General features: G+C 41.1%; 1 protein-coding gene across 1 annotated transcript in view; it reads left to right on the top strand.

Annotated features, from left to right (window-relative positions):
* Positions 1–1,365: 1,365 nt before the first annotated feature.
* LOC124161897 (A disintegrin and metalloproteinase with thrombospondin motifs 20-like) overlaps positions 1,366–21,512 on the top strand; it is a 219,732-nt gene continuing 199,585 nt past the window's right edge. Inside the window, exon 1 of the mRNA XM_046538161.1 lies at positions 1,366–1,648. The gene's annotated coding sequence lies outside the window, so the exon portion shown is untranslated. The remainder of the gene's footprint in view (positions 1,649–21,512) is intronic.

The following is a 21,512-nucleotide window of genomic DNA, read 5'->3' as shown; positions in this document are numbered from 1 at the left end:
ATTTTTTAATGATTTTCTGCATATTTTTCTGAGTGTTGATTAAGACGAATTTATTTTGTAAATTTAATTTTAATTTTTTTAAATTTAATTATAAAAACCACCTTGAAAAGACCTATGACAGTGTTATTTTGTGTTTTTGTCTATGATTTGGCAATTCGGAATGTTTTCACGACAAAAGCTCTAAGTTTTTTGGGAAAAATAATTTTGTCCCGCTAGATTCGCAATTGGGACCACTGTGCGGGTGTGGCACTGGATTAATTCTCCCAACGTTTCAATGGCTATGTCTGCCATCGTCTTCGGGGGCTAACTTGTAATGGTACTTTTTACGGTACTTATTTATTTATTGATATCCCTGGTTGCCGTTATTGTTGAGTGCGGATGTAGCGATAACGGCAACCAGGGATATCAATAAATAAATAAGTACCGTAAAAAGTACCATTACAAGTTAACCCCCGAAGACGATGGCAGACATAGCCATTGAAACGTTGGGAGAATTAACCCAGTGCCACACCCGGTGGGAATCCCGAGAATTTTTTCTTCGATCTATGCGCCGGGAAAACATGAAATTTTAAATTGTAAGACAATTAATTGCGCAGATCGACGTGCAGGGCATTTTTATTTAGGCCCGATTTAGAAGCTAGAAATTTAATAAATCAGCACTTTGGCTCCCCCGCTCTCCTTGAGGATGACGTTTACTCCTCGATATTGATCGGGGAATATATTCAGGATGAAGACAAATTGTGTCACGAAATTTTAACCCTAGACAGTGTGATACCTCCAGGAATTAAAATAACGAATGATATTTTGGTCAAAAACTCACCATCTGTAGCAAAAGAAACTTTGGCCTAAAGTTTACCCTGTTGCCGGATGCCTCTAATGCATCGTGATCCATGGATGGCAAAGCATTCGAAGTCATGAGCTAACGAGAGCATCTTGAAACAGGGCAAACTCGCGGCCAATCGGAGCGCTTGGTGCAAAACTTCGGTAGTTAATAAATGGCGCGTGTTTGTAGTAATTTTGTTTCCTACCTGCTACTGCTATCCAGTGTTAAAATGTCATGACATAATTTTTCTTCACTCTGCGCATGAAGCAGTACGGAAATCTACAAAGCTCGTCTCATTCACGTTTACGCATGAATCAACCTTTTGCCGAATAGTTTGGGACCTTCCCTATGTGGTCCCTCTGTTTTAGGCTCGCAATATAATGATTTGTTTGTCGTCCTCTGTCAACTTTCATGGCCGCAATTATGATCATGCAAAGAGTGCCATTGTATTTTCCATGTGGTAAACAATCGCGCTAGTGGTGCGGGAGAAAGAGCATCGCATTTGACAGTGAGCGAAATTCAAGTTCCCTGTCTATCTCTCCACAGAACGGGCATTTTCGCAGTCTGCCGCTGAGTTTCACGGTGGGAGGACCTCGCGAGGGAGGGAAGACGACAGGGTATGGCTGGCAGGCCAGGGTGGGTGGAGAAGTGACTGGTGAAACACGCGCGTGTACCTGTGGGGGCCTTCGCGGTTTGGAACGTTTATATAGACCAAGAGGAGTATTGAATGTGGAAGTGGCGATGATCCGTGTGTGTGGGTCAACAGGTCAGGTGATGTGAACAGGAGTCGCTTGCAGCGAAGGAAATCTTCACGCAGCGGCAAGGGTGAGTAGTATTGCATACATCATTTATGAGTATATCCTCCTCGGCCCTGGCGTATTGTAAACAATGCATCCACGTTTGAGTTTTTTTCACCACTTGGCCAAGTGAAATGTTTTAATGCATCTAGTTCAGTGCGTCCTGACGGATGACAGAATCTTTCATAGAAATCGCTTATGTTGTTTGGTATCATCTAATTAACTAGAAAACATAAATTCAGATTAAAATAATTGTAGATATGTCCCGGGACTGAGGAGGATACGTTAATGAAGACTATTTTATGTTTAGCTTCGGTTGACGGTCACTGTCAACAAATCACTACGTTTACTAACTCAAGAGCTCTCAAGAAGAGGTTACAAATATTTTTTTGGAAAGGATTTGGAGAATGGTCTTTTTTAGTGATAGAAACGGTGAATCCTCCGTGTTATTGTAGACTCGGGTGGGGAGATATCGCTCTGTGATTAGGCGGCGAGACCAATAGGTTAAACACTGGAAGACACTCTTTAGGAAGGAAGAGAACCAATTCATTTTGATAAAGAAAAAGAATGTCCGTAATTTTAGTGGCATTGAGGGTATTAATCGCAAATTTAATTTATTCTTTATCCCCATTGACGCTCTCACGGCACGGATAAGTTGAGCAATTGGCAAAGAAATGACAATGGTTTAAGCTATCAATGACATCCAAAATATTTCCCTTTTAAGGTAGAGTAGACGAGGGCAGGCGAGAAGGGGAAATTCCCAGCCACCATGATACTTAAAAGTGACCTTGCTGCGTTAATTTAACGGAAATATTTATGGAAATGCGAAATCAACACATTTTTATATTTTGAGAATTTCAAATGCCATCCATGAAAGGCATTTTTTAACTTAAAAATTCATTAGTAGTTCTGAATGCGGCAAAATGAGATAGTTTCGGTCGATCAACAGAGAAGATATAACACTGTATCAATTCCTTCCCGTAATTCATAGGTACCCATCCTAAATGGATAGTATCAGAAATATGGAATTATTTACCGTTAGAACAGGTGTTCTAACAAAGAATTTTAGAATCAAATAATGCTGAAATTGGCTACTGAAATTCATATTCCGATTCGATTGAAATTTGTAAACAATATAATCACTGCGTTGATATTTGAATTCTGAAAAATATTTTAAATGAAGCACTCATCATTGAATTAATTTGCATAACGCGTACTCTTTCACCTTATCTTTAACAACCACTAATTAACTTCGAAAATTTTGCAAAGCTAATATATACCGTGCGCGTCCCGCTTGAGTTTAGAGTATATTTATTCTGAGGTTTGGGCAAAGAATTTTCCTTATGAGGAGATTCCAATGGCCGACCGGAAGTAAGGGAACCCTTGATGCTGACCGCGGGGTGTGAGTGCAGCGAGCAACCGTGGCAGCCGTAACATTCTCGCTCGGTCGGATGCGGCGTCGTCTCCTTCCGCGCACCCACTCGCTTGCATTCAATTCACATTGCCGCTCTTCCTCGTCTGCGCCGTCAAACGCCAAACAAATGCTCTCCCGAATTGTGGGAATGCGGACTAGACACACTACAGCCGTGGGCGTGTTTCGTGCGTTTCGTGTGTGACCTGGCGTGTTTCGTGTGTTTAGTCGTCGCAGAGTACAATAGCAACGCACGCTTCTGCGTGGGGAATCGGAGCGATTAAGACATGATTTAGAGGAGAGAGCGGTGGTCGCCCGAAATCCGAACTGTTGGCCCTTCATGAGAGGAGGCACCTGTCCGCTCCCTACATAGAAGCTTCATTTACGCTGCCCCTTCCCGTGCAGTTTATTAAAGAACAGCGGAAAGAGCGACCCAATAATTCTTAGTACGAGGCGCATATTTGATGTCAAGTACCGTTTTGAAGCGTTTTAGATAAAAGCCCACACTTTTAAATACGTTTCCACATGATTTTCGTCACTATGAAGGCACTTTTCGTTTGGAACAACAAGCCATTGAATACCGTCGTCGTAGAAAATTGCCAAGTGACTACCACTTATCTTTTTTGTCTCTAGAAACATCTAAGAGGTCAGCGCCGTGATGACGATGAAAGAAACAAAATTTTAAATTCGTTACAGTTTATTTTATATTTTAAAGCGGTACCTACTGAAAAAACGCGCCTCGTATTTACTGCATGACATTTACTCTCGTTAGGAATACTATTGAACGGACATGAATCTTACTTGATCTCAAATTTAATTTTGGTTAAGAGACGTAATAATAGCTCCTCCAGATATTCGAATAACTTGTCCGTCGTCGACGCGAGTGGCGACTTTTCTCAACCAATTGAAATGCACTGCGAGTCAAAACACATCTAGAGGTGCACTAAATATCCCTCTTCTGCAATATTATTTTAGTTGGGACTAAGTGTGCGAGTAAATGTGATTTGCAGTCAAATTCTGAATGGTAAATACAGAGATATTCATCTGGAATGAATAATAAAGCAATCTATTCTCGCAAACCCTGTTAAAAACTGCATCGTTTTCAATAGCAACATCTAATAGCATTGGAAAGCCAAATACTATTATTTTCAAATATAAGAAATCCATTACTCCGACATTAAATAGCCAATTAATGTTTCATAATGTTGGCGATCCATTGTTCTTGCTATGAATTATAATGCTTTTGGGAGTTTCGTGAGCCAAAATTTGCGTCATTCTCGTGAAATTGATGGAATTTAGCTTTAATTGCGGCCTTTATATACTAACAAATGAAAAAACGCAGTTAATTCTCCCGGAAGCCGCGGCATTCCGACTCCTCTGCATTAAAAGATGATTCTCTTCTCTACGAATCCAAGTTTAGTGGATGATACGTAGATGCGTGGAAGCTTGTGTGCTGTTAATGTCGTAATTGCATTTTCTTGAATGAAACTGATCTGCAAAACGACTAAAGCATAGTCAAATTTGGAATTAATATTTTCTTTTAATTTATATGATGCAACAATTGTTTTGCTTTGATTTTTATTTTATAAACGGATATAAAAATATGGCTACGAACCTATTTTTGGGGAAATTACCTCGTGATGGCTTTGGCAGAGGAATGTTGATGTACAGCAGGCCGGCCGTAATTTTTCAAAATTTGGAAGAGTTAGGTTTTACTTGTCTCAAAACAACTAAAATGAAGTTCATATCCATGTGCTATAAACAGGTCAATTTCAAGTAACTGGAGTTTCGAGAGCCCTCAGTAGTTTAAACCCAAGTTTAGTTTTTTTGGGACTGAAAAAAGTCTGTCCCGATGAAAAACGTGATTATTTTAAGACCGAAAAATATTTTGTTTTGACGCATCTCTCAGCTTTCATGATACATAGATTCCCCGCAACCCGACCTATATAGAGCATTAGTGGAGTTTATTAAAGCCTTGCTGAATGGAAGTATTTGTGCTGTTTGGTAGTTCATGGCTTGAGGTTCTCTCCGCCAAGCATAGAGGAGTTTACCTCGCTAGGTGAAACACACCATTTTTGGACTAACTCTTACTTGAACTCTTGAATATGGGAACTGTCATCATGATGCGTCAAATTGTGCGAATGACTGAGCGTAAAATAGACTTAAATTAAATGTCGTTGTGAAAATAATACAACCTCTCGTTCAATCTGTTATAACAAAACAGTTCATTACATAAAATTGCCATTAAACAGAACCTACATATGTTGGTAAAACATAAAAATAACCACATTAAAAATTAATTCCGAGTCAGAAAGAAACCTACGAAAATTGAATTGGGTAAAGACTTTTTATTCAATGTTACATATCTACAGCTACATTCTACACTTCGTCGCCTAAATACGTGTTTGACGGTGGGTTTTGGGACACCGGTCGTTTACAATTAAAAAAGGAGGGACGAAGCACCTTCTGACTGACTTGTGAGCTCCACCTAGAGCAGGGGTCTCCAAACTACGGCCCGCGGGCCGGATCCGGCCCGCTAAGGTTTTTCATCCGGCCCGCGCACTCGTTTCAAGTTACTAGGGTCACGAAAATAATGCATGATGGCAACTGTCATCTGAGAGCATGCCTCCCGTCTCGAACGAAAGCGTCAGAGTCCTCTGTGAATATCGGCGGGGACATCGCAGCGAATGCACGTAGGCATAGTGGCGGCAAGAGGGTGAAGGGGGGCTATGATGAGTCGACCTTTGGAGAACATCACTCGTGCTTCCCTTTGACAAGGGTCACCCCTGCCCCTCCCCCCCTCCCTTAACAAACTCCTTTTTGGCTCCGTGCCGCCTTTGGGGGCTGCATCCCGCAATGGGCAGAGTCGAGGATTGGATATCCCCTCTCGTTCCCCCATCTTCTTCTTCATTCTTCCTCTCCTCCTCCTCTTTTCCTGTTGTCTTCGCCACTCCACAGAATGGGGGAAAGGCACTTGTGCCACTTAAACCTAGCCCTTGTCTTCCTCCCCGCTAGATCGCTCCTTTACGTCGTTTTATTTTTGCCTTTTTTCCGCCCTCTTTCCCATTCTTGGCCTCCTCCTCCCTCTTCAGCCGGATTCTCCCCGAAGTGCTGTAACCGGAGGGTGTTCGGCGCCCGCTTTGTCGGTGTGGCGCGTGCCCACGGAGAAAAAAATGTTTCCGTGCGCGGAGATTTTTGCGGATCGGGCAGAAAAAAATTTACGAGTCCCTTCTCGTAGCCGCTGGGAGTCGTCAAGGCGGTCGTGTTACAAGGTTCCTTCGTGACTGACTTTCTCTTCACAGATTTGTGCGCGCTTAAGAGTAACATCATGCAAAAATAGGATCGGATTACAAGGTCATGCGTACGCTTAAGCTGGCTGAAATATAAACAACGTCGCCTACACCACCTCGGTTGTCCATCGTTTAAAATTGTGTACACTGGTAATACTCCTTACGTTGCCGACAGATTCACGCGGGAATAACTTAATTATACAATTTCAACCCGGATTTATATTCCCCGGCACAGAACCTCACATCTAAACTAATATTCCATAATAATATGCTGTTTTTTCGCATTAATTACTCCTATTAAAAACTTTGATTGTAATTTTTTCAATTTATTATTCACTGTGAATACATTATATACTAAATTTCAATCTAATAAGGTATTCTTTATCAATACCGACATTACAATTGGTAAATGAATTGTAAGTAGAAGTCAAGAATATTAATAGTCTACGTCCTTACGTCAAGCAAAAAATATGACGATTATTGTGTTGCTTTTGATGAAGATAGTATACCAATTTCTGGATATTATTTTCTTGAATAGACGAACAGAATTAAATGAAGCATGCTGTATCGGAAATAGTTTATTTGTTGTTACTTATGAATTGTCCTCGAAATAATAACGCAATGTTCTTATAAATTCTTTTTTGAATTCAAAAGTCACCTGTTAGCATCTTGGGCCCGCGGAACAAATTAAAAACATGATCTTTATGTGAAGATGTCAACTTGAATATATTCGGTCTTTAATTTGAATCTTAATTTTTCTTGGGGGAATGATGCATTTAGACTCATTCGTGCAGTTCAGTTTCTTTTTTAACACTCGCTGCTAGTAAAATAGAATGAATATATTCTGCCTTTAATTTGAATCTTAATTTTTTTGACGTTTCGATCTCGACATCTCCCGTTACGGAAGCTGCCGCTACTGTGCCCTGCTGACAGTCGCCGCGAATTTCGTGAATTTACCTTGTGCTTACGCGCGCGAGTTTCTTTTTACTGTGTGCATCGTTCAAACCAAATTGAATAAAGAATTTGCGTCGCAAAAGCCTTGAAAAAACCTCGCCGACCGATTCCCGCTCTTTCATCTGCAGCAGGCCGACTAGTCACGGACGCTGAAAAAGCAAATTTATTTGCATAAATGTTAGAATGCCGCTTTTGCAATGACCTGCCATCATCGCTGGAAGATGACTGCTCAACCACATGGATGAGTCTTCAGTACTCCCCAATTTCTGCGCCTGAATACACCACTCCGGCCGAAATTGCAACCATCATCAAGAATCTGAAGAGAAAATCTGCGCCCGGCCCTGATGGGATTAATAATCGTCTACTCAGAAATCTCCCCAATCAAATGGTTACGATTTTAAGCCGATTTTTCAATTCACTCTTTCATATTTCCTATTTTCCGACTGCGTGGAAGCTAGCTTTGGTAATTATGCTCCCAGAACCGAACAAACCGCCGTCCGATCCCAAATTTTACCGCCCGATTAGTTTACTTAATACATTATCAAAGCTCTTTGAATCTGTCATTCATTTTTCGGCTCCGTACGTTCCTCGAGGAAAATAAAATTATCCGGCCCGAGCAGACTGGCTTTCGACAACACTCCGCAACAACGCATCAGATGCTCCGATTGGTCGAGAATATTACATCTGGATTCAACAGCAAGCTGATCTCGCATGCCGTCTTCCTGGACTTAGAAGCCACTTTCGACCGGGTCTGGACCTTGGGCCTAATCTATAAGCTTTCCTCCCTTGAAATTCTCTTATACCTCATTAAACTGATCCAATCCTTTTCCTCAGATAGAACCTTTTTCGTCCAAATTAACTCCTCACCCTCCCTATTCCATCCCATTTCCTCCGGCGTTCCGCAAGGAGCAATCCTTTCCCCTACCTTATTTAACCTTTTTGTCAACGATACCCCAACCCATCCGCAAACCCACCTTTATCAATACGCAGACGATACAACCATCCTGGCTCAAGGTTCAGATCCGCACCGGACTGCTGATACCATCCAAGAACATCTAGACGCGTATGAAGATTGGGCTGAAGACTGGAAGCTGAGCGTGAATGCTGGAAAATGTACACACGTCGTTTTTTCAAGAAGACCGAAAGCCGGCGAAGGCCATCAACTATTCTACGGAAACGAACGAATCCCAAAGAGCCAAACAACAAAATACTTAGGCGTTCTTCTAGACAAAAGACTGACGTAGGCTAGCCACATTAAATCCCAAACGGATAAATCAACCGGAGTTCATGCAGCTCTATTCCCGCTATTGAAGGCAAATTCCCCTCTAGCATTAAAAACAAAATTGCTTCTTTACAATTCCACCATAAAACCTCTGCTTTCCTACGCCTCACCAGTGTGGCTTCACGCAAGTGCTACGCACTTGAAGAAAATCCAAACGTGCGAAAATAAAATAATTCGTAAAATTATAGGCGCTCCATGGTTTATAAGCAATAGGCAAATCCGCAATGATCTTAATTTATCTCCAATTTTAATATTCTTAAAATCTGCTCTTACGAAATTTCAACATTCTTTTGCAAAAACAAATAACAAATTATTATGCAACTTATGGGACTATGCTATTCCTAATACCTTTACTCACAGAACCCCTAAATGTGCCCTAATCCCTTGCCATATCCCTTTTCCCAATTAACCCCCGCAATGCCCGGATTGAAACTTCAACGAAAATGCAAGTATAGTATATAAACCACCGCAACTCCCGAAAGCCGAAGAAGACAGCTGATTGGCTGGGAGCTTCGACCACCAGTATTAAAGAAATCTCCTCTTGGCTTGGCTCTTAATTTTTTTGAGGAAATTCGTTTCGACTGTTTCTTGCGGTTCAACTTCTTTCTAAATACTGGTTGCTAGTAATATATCATGAATCTTTTCTGCTTTTTAATTAGAATCTTAATTTTTTGGGGTTATTAAATATTTCGACTATTCCTTGCGGTTCTACTTATTTCTAAATACTCGCTGCTAGTAAAACATGTCGCCCTCTCTCCGCGCCGTTGCGAACTTCAGTCGCGGTCGACTCTCCTCGTTCTTTTATACAATTTTTTGGCTTGTCCACCACGGTGTCTTCTTCAGATGCGCCCTGATTCGGTTAAACCGTGGACATGGCGTCCGAGACAAAGTACACGCCGCGCATTACGGCCGCGCGTTACGGACTACGCCCCCTCCCTCCCACTCCGGAATGGCATTCCAGCAGGGTGTTTCAGAGTCTCCCTTTCCGAGCGGATCGGGAGACTTGACGCGGATTCTACGTCACTTACTATCGGCCAGGCAATCCGTGCGTTTCAGACTGGCCTCCTATCGACTCAAGGCCGGCTTTCCGATCGGATAGAAGTCGAGTGGGCTAGAGGTGCCGGAAATTCATTCCGGTGGCGAGTGGAGATATGTTATAATATTGTTTTTTATGAAGTATTATAACATAGTATCTATAATAAAATCTTACCACTTTATTTCATGAGTTCTGATATATGTGGATATTCTGATAGAGTAATATAGGTGTAAGCGACTTTAATTCTCGTGTAAATTAGACGATAAATGAGCAGACTGTATCACTGACGGTGCAAGGTCGTTTGCATTGTTATTTGGACGAGTAATTTGGCAAAAAGAAAGGGAAACAAGTTGGAATGCATGGCGTAATGACTTACCAATATGCAGGTAGCATATGCATTGAATATACGTGTCCGTGGGTTAGGAAGTATAACAATTTGTCTAGTTTGAAATGATTGTCTGTGTGACTTGGCATCGTAGTTACATCGAAATTAGACGTGGTTATGTACCTAATTCAGTTGATTCCATGGTGTACATTCTAAATATTCATTTTAATATGAAATATTAGTCCAAGCATAACGAGAATAGCCGCGGTAACAACTATACGGAAGCTCCCTCATACCATCTTGTTTTTAATACGCCACAAATTTCGACCCAATAGCAAGGTGGCGCAGTGGGATAAGGTAGGATGCAGTGAGGCAGAGATCATGAGGTCGATTCCCTATTGCAGCGAATAATTTTTTCCTTGTTGAATTATCGCACACTGAAATATAATTTAGAAGATATCTTTAAACGTGCATTGATAGCAACTGTTTGTCATTTTCGTACCAAATAAGATGGTGTTATAAAAATAACCGAGAACGTGCAAAACAGTTAACCAACAAACCAAATTATTTTGCTTTTTTTTAACGTACATAACTCAAGCCATTACTAATAATGGACACTATTCAACCTATTTTCATCGCTGTATTTCCGTCCAGCGTACCTCCACTTGCACGGAAAATTTGTAAGACGTTTACGGCATATCAAGAAGGCCATAACATCATTTATGATGATCAATATTCATATTTAATTCAGATTCTGAATGAAAATCTGACAATTTGGTTAAAAAATAGAGTAAGTAATACATGTTGTTGGAAAGAATTATGGATTTCGCGACTACCTGTAGTTTAGTTCTTAAGAACAATCAACTATGCTCTCACGAAAATGAAAGAACTAACTCGTTAAAAATTTTCCTTCATTCCCGTAATTTGCTCAAAAGGACATGGCATTACGTTAAAAAAACTACTGACGAACAATTCTAAAATAATTTTTCCCGGCAACAACGTCAATTGTGTGACAATGCATCAATTAGCACTTATATATGCACGTATATACCTTTCGCCTCCCTTGTCAAGTATCAAATCTTGCGGGAGGTTATTTTCGCTGGTCATTTGTCACTTGAAAATTGTGACGTTTTCTCGTTTCCCGTTTAGGATGACTGTTGACGTCATACCAAAAGCGGAACGCTTTCCGATAGTATGTGTGAAACGCACGGAAGACGAGCGTAGGATAGGTTACCGATCGACTCGGAATGAATCCGTTTCCGACGCCACCAATCCTATGAGACTCTGAAACACCCCCCAGGATCACTTGAGCGCGTGTATTGTTCCGAACATCCTCTCTCCCGCCCTCTGGAAGAGGAGGAGGATGCACATTAGGGTTGGGCCGAAAAAAGTTTTTTTTCCTGATCAAATTTGACCTATGCGGGAAAGTTGCGAAATGATATAAGGATCTCGCACAGAAATTTATTTTCAAATCGGATAATATTAACCACTGCCGCCCGAGCTCTTAAGTTTAAAATTTTGCGAAAAATCAGGCTGATTTCAGAATCATACGGCTATGAAGACGAATTTTATGAAAATATGGGATAATGGATAATATCAAAGAGTGGATACATGTTTATAGTTTATGAAAATGACATTTGAAGTTTTTTTGACAAAATCTATGGTTAAAAAAATGTCTATGAATTTACAACAAAATTAGAGTATAGACCACCCGCACAACCCAACTCATTTTGCCTACATTTCTAAAATTCCATTTGGGGGCTAAATTGCACGTAAAATAATATTTATTTCGATTGAATTTCATTTATTATCAAATAAGTCACCATATGGTAGTAAATAATCCCACAAAAAGTAATAATAAGGTAAATTATTTGAAATTAACGTCAATCATAATGATGAATAACGTACCTGTGGAGCTATTTTCAACAAGAAATTCAGCCAAGGCTGAGAAAGAACAGAACCTGGACACCAAGCATTTCAGTAAGTAGCTCTCTGTTAGTTTCGTAAAGAAACTACCCAGAACTCACCACGAGGAAGAGACCACCATCGAGTTCCACCCGTGTCCCCCCCCAGCCAACCTTCCGAAGGACACGATTGTGAAAGCACTTCAATTACTCTGACAAAATTATTTTGTGACTTTTTTCAAATTTTGGCTGAATTTCTCCGTCTCTTATGCATGATAATGCCCATCCATACCTGCGTTCTATACTGCACACGGATTTTGATGCTAACATTATCATTTGGACCATCCTTTCAACTGCTTGTGTATGGAAGGGAAAAGGTACCTCTAATACAGATCTTTCCGTAACAAGGTCTTCCAAGTTTTTGTTTGTCATCCCAGCTACTATTGGTGGTCGAGTTACCTCAATTGGTTCCCAGTCAACCAAGTCAATATAACTTCGAGCGTCGAAGTTTAGAAGGATTTTGTGCTTTCCCGGTGAATGGACTGAGTGAAGAGTTCATTCACAGCCTTGAGGACGATGACCGAGTCGGACATCGACACGTCGGCAGATATGGAGTTCCTGTCCCGGTGGCCATCCCGAAAACTCTTCACTCCGTACAAGGTTAGCTTTGGAAAATTCGAATTTCCTCAATTCCTCCTGCTGAGTTTCTCTCGATTTCAATGTATTTTTTGATGGCCATTGCGCGAATTTGTCTGCGTTCATCGGCTAACATTGCAAGCGGAATATTCTCTGGGTGAGCAAAATTACATTTCCCTGAATCATAGAGTAGCGGCGTAATTTGATGTCTCTATATTTCATTAGAATAACCATGTTCATAATATACTTCGGGCCTTCTGTTCAATATTGTCTCAATTTTATTGAAAACCGCATTGGAGCGTAAACTTCGATTACAAATTTTGCCAGGGTCATCAGTTCTTTTGACGGTGCTGAACGATAGTTCATTGAAATGAAGCAGGCAAACAAACCAATGCAAAGGTCTTCTTAGGGTTATTTCCATTCTCCTGATTACTCCGGCATGGCTTCCGGTGTTAACCTCAGTTCCATCGCACACGATTGCTTGGAGTCCATCGATTATGATCATTTCCTCCCCTGGAAAATTCGTGATGGAATCTTAAGGCCGTTTTACACGGGGCACGGAATTGCGCAGGTTAGAGCTGAATTAATTTCTAAAATGGCGTGGAATTGCGCGAATGCATGAAAGAAATTATAACAGGGGCTATTTTGCCGTCTCGCATCCACGCATTCTCGCATGTGTTCTAGCAATTCACCGCTTTACACGACGCAATTTCGATTGAGCCTTCGCACTTCTGATTGCGCAGTTTCGTGTACCGTGTAAAGCGGACTTTAGAGGCCAATAGCTTTGCTGACACATGGGGTGACATGCCATAAGTATCGTGAACCGGGCTCTTGAATTAGAGTTACATGCTCCTCACCTATTGTTTTTCACTTTGCTTTCGTTCATAGTCAATCAAAGTCTTTCCTCTCGTCGAAGTAAAGCGCTTGCAGTTAAACAGTTCCCACGTTCCTCAAAAGAGACGTGCGCAATCTTTCTCTTTCCCTTCTAACCATGTTCTTGTCAACAAATAGCACATCGACTCCTTGGGTAACCAACCCGATATCTATTAGATGCGCAGATGCAAGTGCTGCAGAGGTATGGTTTGATATGCAGAATTATTCACAGGATGATGCAAATCTCTCCTTCACTTGCAATACACAACTCTCCGTTTAATGTCATTTCATCACTTGAGTCTTCCGAACAGAAGTGTTATGACAAAATAGGGTGGAACATTCGGGTGTTCCTTTTTTCATTCCTGCTAAGCCTCGTCTTCCTATTTTTGGTCTCCTGCACATCGATGGCGCCTATCTTCATTTTCCTGCCACTTCTCTGTCCTTAGGGAATTCCCATTCTAAACTAGGCATTTTCGAAAGAATATCACAAACAGAATAAGTCTCACTAAAGCAATTTACATGCCGCAACATCAAAAAGCTGACGTGCGTGACGAAGAAAGTCTTGCTTAAGATCAATGAAAGCATTCTTGTTGACAGATCGAAGAATATTGCGATTATTTCCATGATATTGAAAATTCGTCAATTTGCTATATCCAACAACAGGGATAGAGGATCAATGCCTTCAATGGCATAAGCCACTGTCTCCGCGATTCCCGGTAGAGAAATAATGGTATTTTAACTTTCTTCTTCAATGTACCGAGAGTACAAAAACATTTTCACTATCTCTTCATAAGTGGGAAAATCATTACCCGTGAAATTTTCAGGTGCAACAAATATCACGCACTCCACTCCACACCTGGTACGCTTTCCCTCTATTCTAACCATTGCGTCAATCCTCCCATAATCCTATGGCAGGTTGGTTGGGGGACACGGGTGGAACTCGATGGTAGTCTCCTCCTCGTGGTGATTTCTGGGTAGTTTCTTTACGAAAGTAACAGAGAGCTACTTACTGAAATGCTTTGTGATCAGGTTCTGTTTTTTTTCTCAGCCTTGGCTGAATTTCTTGTTGAAAATAGCTCCACAGGTACGTTTTTCGTCATTATGATTGACGTTAATTTAAAATAATTTACCTTATTATTACTTTTTGTGGGATTATTTACTACCATATAGTGACTTATTTGATAAGAAATGGTCTATACTCTAATTTTGTTGTAAATTCATAGACATTTTTTTAACCATAGATTTTGTCAAAAAAACTTCAAATTTCATTTTCATAAACTATAAACATGTATCCACTCTTTGATATTATCCATTATCCCATATTTTCATAAAATTCGTCTTTATAGCCGTTTGATTCTGAAATCAGCCTGATTTTTCGCAAAATTTTAAACTTAAGAGCTCGGGCGGCAGTGGTTAATATTATCCGATTTGAAAATAAATTTCTGTGCGAGATCCTTATATCATTTTGCAACTTTCCCGCATAGGGCAAATTTGATCAGGAAAAAAAAACCTTTTTTGGCCCACCCTAATGCACATGGCCTAACCGGCGACAAGCCCCCGCCCCACTCTCTCGCTGAACAATCCGCCCCCCTCTCGGCGTTAAATCCTTTTTCCCGCGGAGGAGCCCGTAACACCATGCCCGCGTCGGCGTCGAGCGCACACTCGTAGTGTACGCGGGGAAAGTCCGAGTCAGCGCGCTCCGAAACATCCGACGAACGACATGCGGACAGCGTTCTTCATAGATGCCCCGTTTACACCACGATCGTGCCGACGTTGATCGCGACTACTGCACGTTTACACGTCTAAAAGTTACCATCGTAACTCAGTGCTGTCCTCGTTGTGGAATTGTGTCAGATAACAACTGACGACGACACTGCGTGAGAAAATTGAAATCCTGGAAATTAAGAAGCAAAAGAATATGAATGTTTTCATGTGCTAAAACTGAAGCTAGACCGAACTATCGGTAAAACCTTAAAGAATGTAGGTTTCTTTATGGGAATCTATCCAAAGTTTAGCAATATTCATGCGGTAAAGACAGTAGATATGTCTCCTTGCTACGTTCCAAATTGGAATATTTTGCTAACTGGTCACTTTATTATAATATCGACTCAATCCGGATTGAACGTGTCCAAAATAAATTTTTCAAATTAAATAATTGCGATTTATTAATCTCTTTGTCTGATTACAACACTTCATATATTCTTTCCCTAGTTAATTTGAAAACTCTTGCTCGACCAAGGATCCTCCAATAAAGGCATATTCCTCTACAAAATTATCAATTAATATTTAGATTGTTCCTATCTCCTTTATTAGTAACTTTTAATGGATCCCGTCATAGCTATATAAATCCTCACCTGCTTGTTTTGAATTACCATAGAGCAAATTATGTCTTCAACTCCCAGCTATGATGAGATTAAACTAAAACTAGTCACAACAGTCCGTGAAGTCTTTAAGAAACTAGATTCTTCGAGAGAATATGTCAAAACATTCAAGAATATTCACGCATTAAAGACAGTACATATTGCTGTTATAATTTAACTAGAAAATGCTTGGATTTCGGCTTGATTCGGCACAAGTATTGATATTTCCATGTCCTCATTTAATGTTATTGTTATTTCTGGCGAATTTTATTGTGAAGTCCTGTATACAATGATTTAATTGGTTAACATTTTGTGCATGTTTGTTATTTTCCATCATCTGTGAAGTATAATGTAAGGATACATGGTTATGGGTTAACCTGTAAATAAAGAAATGCATAAAACTGTTATAGTACAGAATATCCGATATCATTTGGTAAATAGAACATCAGAAAAAACTTTCCCCTAACTTCCTTCCATTACCTGCTGAATAATGTCTTCAATCGATGCCATATATCTTTGATATATTAGAGTTATTTATGAAATATCAGTTATTGAATAAAGATTGCAACGGCGCGAAAGAATCGTATATGCATCGATCTTCATTTCCTAACTCTTTTTTCTTGGCACACTAGCGCTAACCATCGTAAGTTCGGCAGTGTTAGGTACTAAGGCCTACGATGGTAACTCTGCGCGTTTACACGACGTTTTGAGGTTACGATCGTAAGGATCAACGTCGCGACGATCGTTGTGTAAACGGGGCAAGAGCTTATGGCGTTCCTCGACAACTCGCCCGCGGCAACCTCTCTCTTTGCTTCTCTATCTCTCGCTCCCTCCCCTCCGCTTCTTCCACCTCCCCTCCAAAGCGCCATCCGACGCTGTCTCCCGTTTTTCCTTTTTTTATATCCCCTCCTCCCCTTCGTTTTTTTTACGATCCCAGCCACACGACTCTCGACACCTGTTACGTCCCTTTTCCCGTTCGGGATATTTTGAAGTGGGATGGGAAGGGGAGCGGAAGGGTGGGGTGGGGTGGGCCGGGAGTTTTTCTGGGGGAATGGGTTGGGACGGTTTCTTGATGGGGGAAGGGTATAGGGGGGTGGTGGTGGAAAGGGAGTCGTTGGTCGGTCCAGGGAGTTACAGGAGGGATATACAGAAGTTATCGCTCTCTCCAACCTTCGCCCATCCCAATTATTTTCTTTGAATCAACCCCTGGGAAATACCCCTTCGGGCCCCCCACCCCTCTAGCCAACTACCGTATCCAGCATCTTTTTTTCCTCTCGGACGTTTAACCACTGTTCCTCTTTTTCCGGCTCAAAGGTATTTTTTACATTTATTTTCTCGTTCCTCCCTTCCCGGCTTCAAGTGGAGAAGTGGATATCAACACCTCCATTTATCCCGGCTATCTGTCCCCATCCTGTTTCAAGGAATCGCTTTTAAGGACTGGCCCATATCAGGAAGCGACAGGTTTCTCCTATGTCCGCGTGTTTTGCATCCTTTACACTTTTCTCCCCATGGTTCAAGATTTTTCTCCTCTTTCCTCTAATATAGTTGTTATTAAAAATCTCAAGGTATAATCGAAGTAAAATTTCGGCCATTTCGGAACTTCTTGTGAATACTAGAGTGGTTTCCTATTATTTTTTTATCGCCTAAATCGAATGATTATTACTCCTGGAGTGCGTATTGCACGCTGTTAGATTTTTAAATGACAATAACTATTTTTCGCGATTAAAAAAAGTGAAAATTTTCAAGCGCGCAAAAACGCGACGCGTAAGTATGAACGCCGGGTAATCTCTCCGCGTGACGTATTTCTGGTTCCCGTTGCCGCCCTGCGAGGTGACCTTGAGGCGAGGCTTAGCGCTGATACGACGCAGGCTGCTAGCGGGTAGCCTAGTACCCTGCTGGCTCGTAGCGCTTGGCTTAAATAAGAATTATTAATACCTTCTGTAACGAAGATAACTTTCCGACCTTAGCCAGTTTTAATGTGATTGTTAAGACATGTTTCCCTGAGCTCTGCGCCTCATGCATGCATTGGTAACCTCAGACGATGTATAACTCCTATCTACTCGTATAGAAACTAGGTCTCTGTGACGTCACGTGGAGTGGCATCGCATGGGCGCTAATCTGGCCCTTTTCAAATGAGGATAAAAATGGACCATTGCCATTCGTCTAACCCGGTATTTCTAAAACAAAATAATTTGTAATTTATGAATACACTAATGGTGGGTAACGAATCGCAATAAATGCCTATCCTTTTCTTTGATGAAGGAAACCACCCTATTCTTTTAATATCCTAATGTCTCATGCGTCAGGGGGGCAGAATAAAATATAATTATTTCTCGATGACAATGCGATGACTAGTTAAATATTGGGCTATTGTTGAGAACTCATTTGTGAATATCTGAAGTTTTCAAGCAGAATTACTTTTTCAATCATCAGACTGTTAGATTGAATACGATCTTTGTGAAAATACCTGAATCAAATAAATTGTTTGATCTCATATAAAATTAAAAAATGAGGTAAATTGTTTTGAAATTGAATCTGGCAAAAGAAAAGCATCTGCTTTAGTTGTTATACTGATGAAGGGTTGCATATAAACACAGTAAATTATAGTAAATATTGTCCTTCATTGAATTGCTTCATCGAATCTTTGCTCCACCCGCATTCGTGATTCGCTTCTTTGTAAGTTTGCGAAGGGCAGTTGACTCTCATATTTCTGCATATCGCGAATTGAATTTGCCGACCCAAGGATGGCGCTTTTGTAAACGCAAATTAGTTTCAAAAAACACAGGAGAAGTCCAAGAACATTGCACTTTTGCGTGCGGTTTTTGCACTTTGCCCGCGAACCCTAGTATTGATTCCACATTTTATTTTTCACCCGACTGGGCGTCGTTGCGGGTTCGCGGCTGCTCCCGCCAGTGATGACAAAAGGGTGAAATTATCACGCGTGCACGTGTGGCGTGCATGTGCAGTCGTGTCTGATGGAACGCGATTATTGTGAAGGAGAGCGGGGAGGCGAGCCAGTCATTCATTGTAGCGTGTCGCGATTGATGATGTGTCTCGCGTCTCCGTGGTGATGGCAACCGTGAATATCGTTGGCGTCGGGACCGATCGGGGGGGTTGGATGCTGCTATCGGTGGGAAGGAAAAGCACTCCTCGCCCATGTTCTCCGTTCTCCCCGAAAAAAATACGTGTCGCTGTGGTTTCGGAAAATAATCTTCATCTATATACTACCCCGCAAGCCGCCTCATTAGGCCTGTGGCACAGGGCACCAGAGGTTAACAAATAAGAATTAAGTGCGCATACAAAGTTCCCTCATAGTATTTATTAAAGTCCTTTGTTGTTAGGGGAAAGAACGAATTCCTATACCTATCTTTTCGCAAAATATCTCTCTTAATTCATCGCTTCTGTTGGATCTGGAAAGATAGTGAGAACGGTGATTCTAAAAAGTCATGGGAAAGAATGAATTAAAATTATTTTTTTTTTAATCATGTGAGGCATGAGAGAAAGAGGGAATTGTTACCGCGTTCTGCTGCACATAATTGTCTTGAAGGCAGCTACAGAAGTAAAGGGAAGGCCTAGAATTATCACTCGCGAAGACCGAGGATGTAATGAATAATTATGTGAGATGTAAAATAAGGAAGGATACGCGATATAAGAAGGAAGCATCAGCCTTCATACACGGACTGCATCGATGCAGCGAAGCAATCTTTAAATTGATGCATTCTCCTGTCTTTTCAGTATGCTGTGGTCCGTGTACAATTGTAGCCATCCCTCCTTCGCGTCGAGAGAATCCACATTCATTCATTCCGTTTTCCATGTTGCTCGCTTCTGCTTGTATGTTATCTTTATTGTGTTCGGCGGAAGGGATAAGTTATTTTAATATAATCAGCCACAAAAGAAGGAGCCTCGGTCTGGCTTCCCTTACTCTCCCGCTGCTTTATTCAATCTATTCATTTCGTATTGCACCGCCCGAGGTAACGGATCCGAAGCTACGCTGGGAAAGTGGAACAAGCTCCTCCTTAAGGAGCTAGGTAGGCAGGTTGTGGAGCTGGGCGGGTGAAAAGGCTCGCGTGTTATAGATATAGAACAGCAGTGCATTAATGTTGGAGGGAGAGGGAACTAGTGGGCGGGGGGGGGGGGGGAATTAAAAGAGTTTGGAAGAAGCGCTCATATAAGTATTGGTGGTAAAAAAACCAAGCTGGGAGAGATTTTTACATCTTCCACTAGGAAAATGCAAAAAAGGAGAAAAATATTAAAGACTGAGAGAGGGAAAAATGAAGGAATAATGGCGTGGGCTCAGTCGACTTGCTTCGCAGTGAGGGGTGTGAGTGAGGTGTTGTGACTGGGAGCAGCCATAAGCAAGTGGGAGCTATGAGGGAAACTTGTTATTTTTTCCTTGTTCCTTTCAAGTTTTCATGGAATTGGTAGTGACCATCCGGAGCTGGTTAAATGGTGAAGTTGGGACTTTGAAGGTAAGGTTCTGCGCTAAGAGTGAACAGATAGCGGCTTTCATCGACATTCCGTGGCGTCTTAATATCTGCGTACTGCAAAACACCAATTTCTTCGACAATCGCCATCTATAAGCCTTGAAAAAACGGTTTTTTTATCCTCCTCTTCTCCGATTAATTTCCATCTGACAAAATACTGTTGGAGTTAACAGTCCCTTTTTTACTTCCGTGGCTCGAGCCGTCTATTCCCTCGAAAGTGATTTTGTGAAAAAATATTCCCTCCAAGTTTATTATTATTTTTTTTATTTCCTTTGATTTTCGAAGTTCTTGCGTAAATATCAAAAACTCAAAAACACATAAGAACTATGACTAAAATGCCTTAACCACTTGGAAATCGAATCTTAAGACCGATGCCCAGTTTATTATGTGACATTTAACACTGTAATTATATCATATTTCCGTCATAGAGACATAACGGTCGAATATGTTAGCTAATTGGGGGTTTATGTATTCCTTTATAATTACTTTCTACCCGTAGCATAATTCAGTGTGGCTTCATAAAGCGGAGATTTTCTTTCTGTAAATTTATTAATTTACTTCCATTCTTTCCCGGGTTGCGGTAAATTCCTGAGTAATCAGTCTGCGTTGATGCCAGAAAGCATGTATTTTCGTACGTTGCAGTAATGCCTCGTAGTAATGCGGGTTAACTTCTCATCCGACAGACGGAGCGTTGCGCTTGAAATATTTTCCACAAAACATTAAAGCAGAGATCAGGCAGTGTCTGAAAATTGAACCCGAGCCCACGGGATGAGAAGCCAACTCTATAGCCACCACACCAACACGATTCTTCTCAGGACTACAATTATTCACGTTATTCAGGATATGGTTTCCCTAAAAACATATACGTGAGGAAGGATTGCCATCAGGCTCTGTGCAATGAACATGGTATTTAAAAGTAATTTAAGAATCGATAATATATATTATTTATCTACCTGCGAGTACTTGAGTTACTAACATGTTCTCTTTCTTTTTCCAGGTGAGTGTGATTCACAAGAAATTCCCTGCGTGTCTGAGTTTGCGTCTTTTAGTGAGCACTTTGTGGTAACTGTAAGTAAAAGTTAGTAAAGCACTAAATTTATGGATACAGTCACGTATTTGCATTCATTTTTCTCCAGTGATACCAACTTCATTGCTGAATATTACTTGAACTACATTCGGTTTATCGATTTATTTCTTTCGTGTTTGCAGCGTGGTCAGGATACCCACTGTTGCTTGAGCTGCTCGTGTCCGCGTTGCATTATTTGGCAACAATTGGCATCTCGACGCGGCTGTAAAGTGACAGAAATGTATTGACATCATGCGCCAGTGAATCTGCA

The sequence above is a fragment of the Ischnura elegans genome, chromosome 7 (assembly GCF_921293095.1).
Source record: "Ischnura elegans chromosome 7, ioIscEleg1.1, whole genome shotgun sequence".
Classification (NCBI taxonomy): domain Eukaryota; kingdom Metazoa; phylum Arthropoda; class Insecta; order Odonata; family Coenagrionidae; genus Ischnura; species Ischnura elegans.
This window is presented reverse-complemented; position numbering and strand designations above follow the sequence as displayed.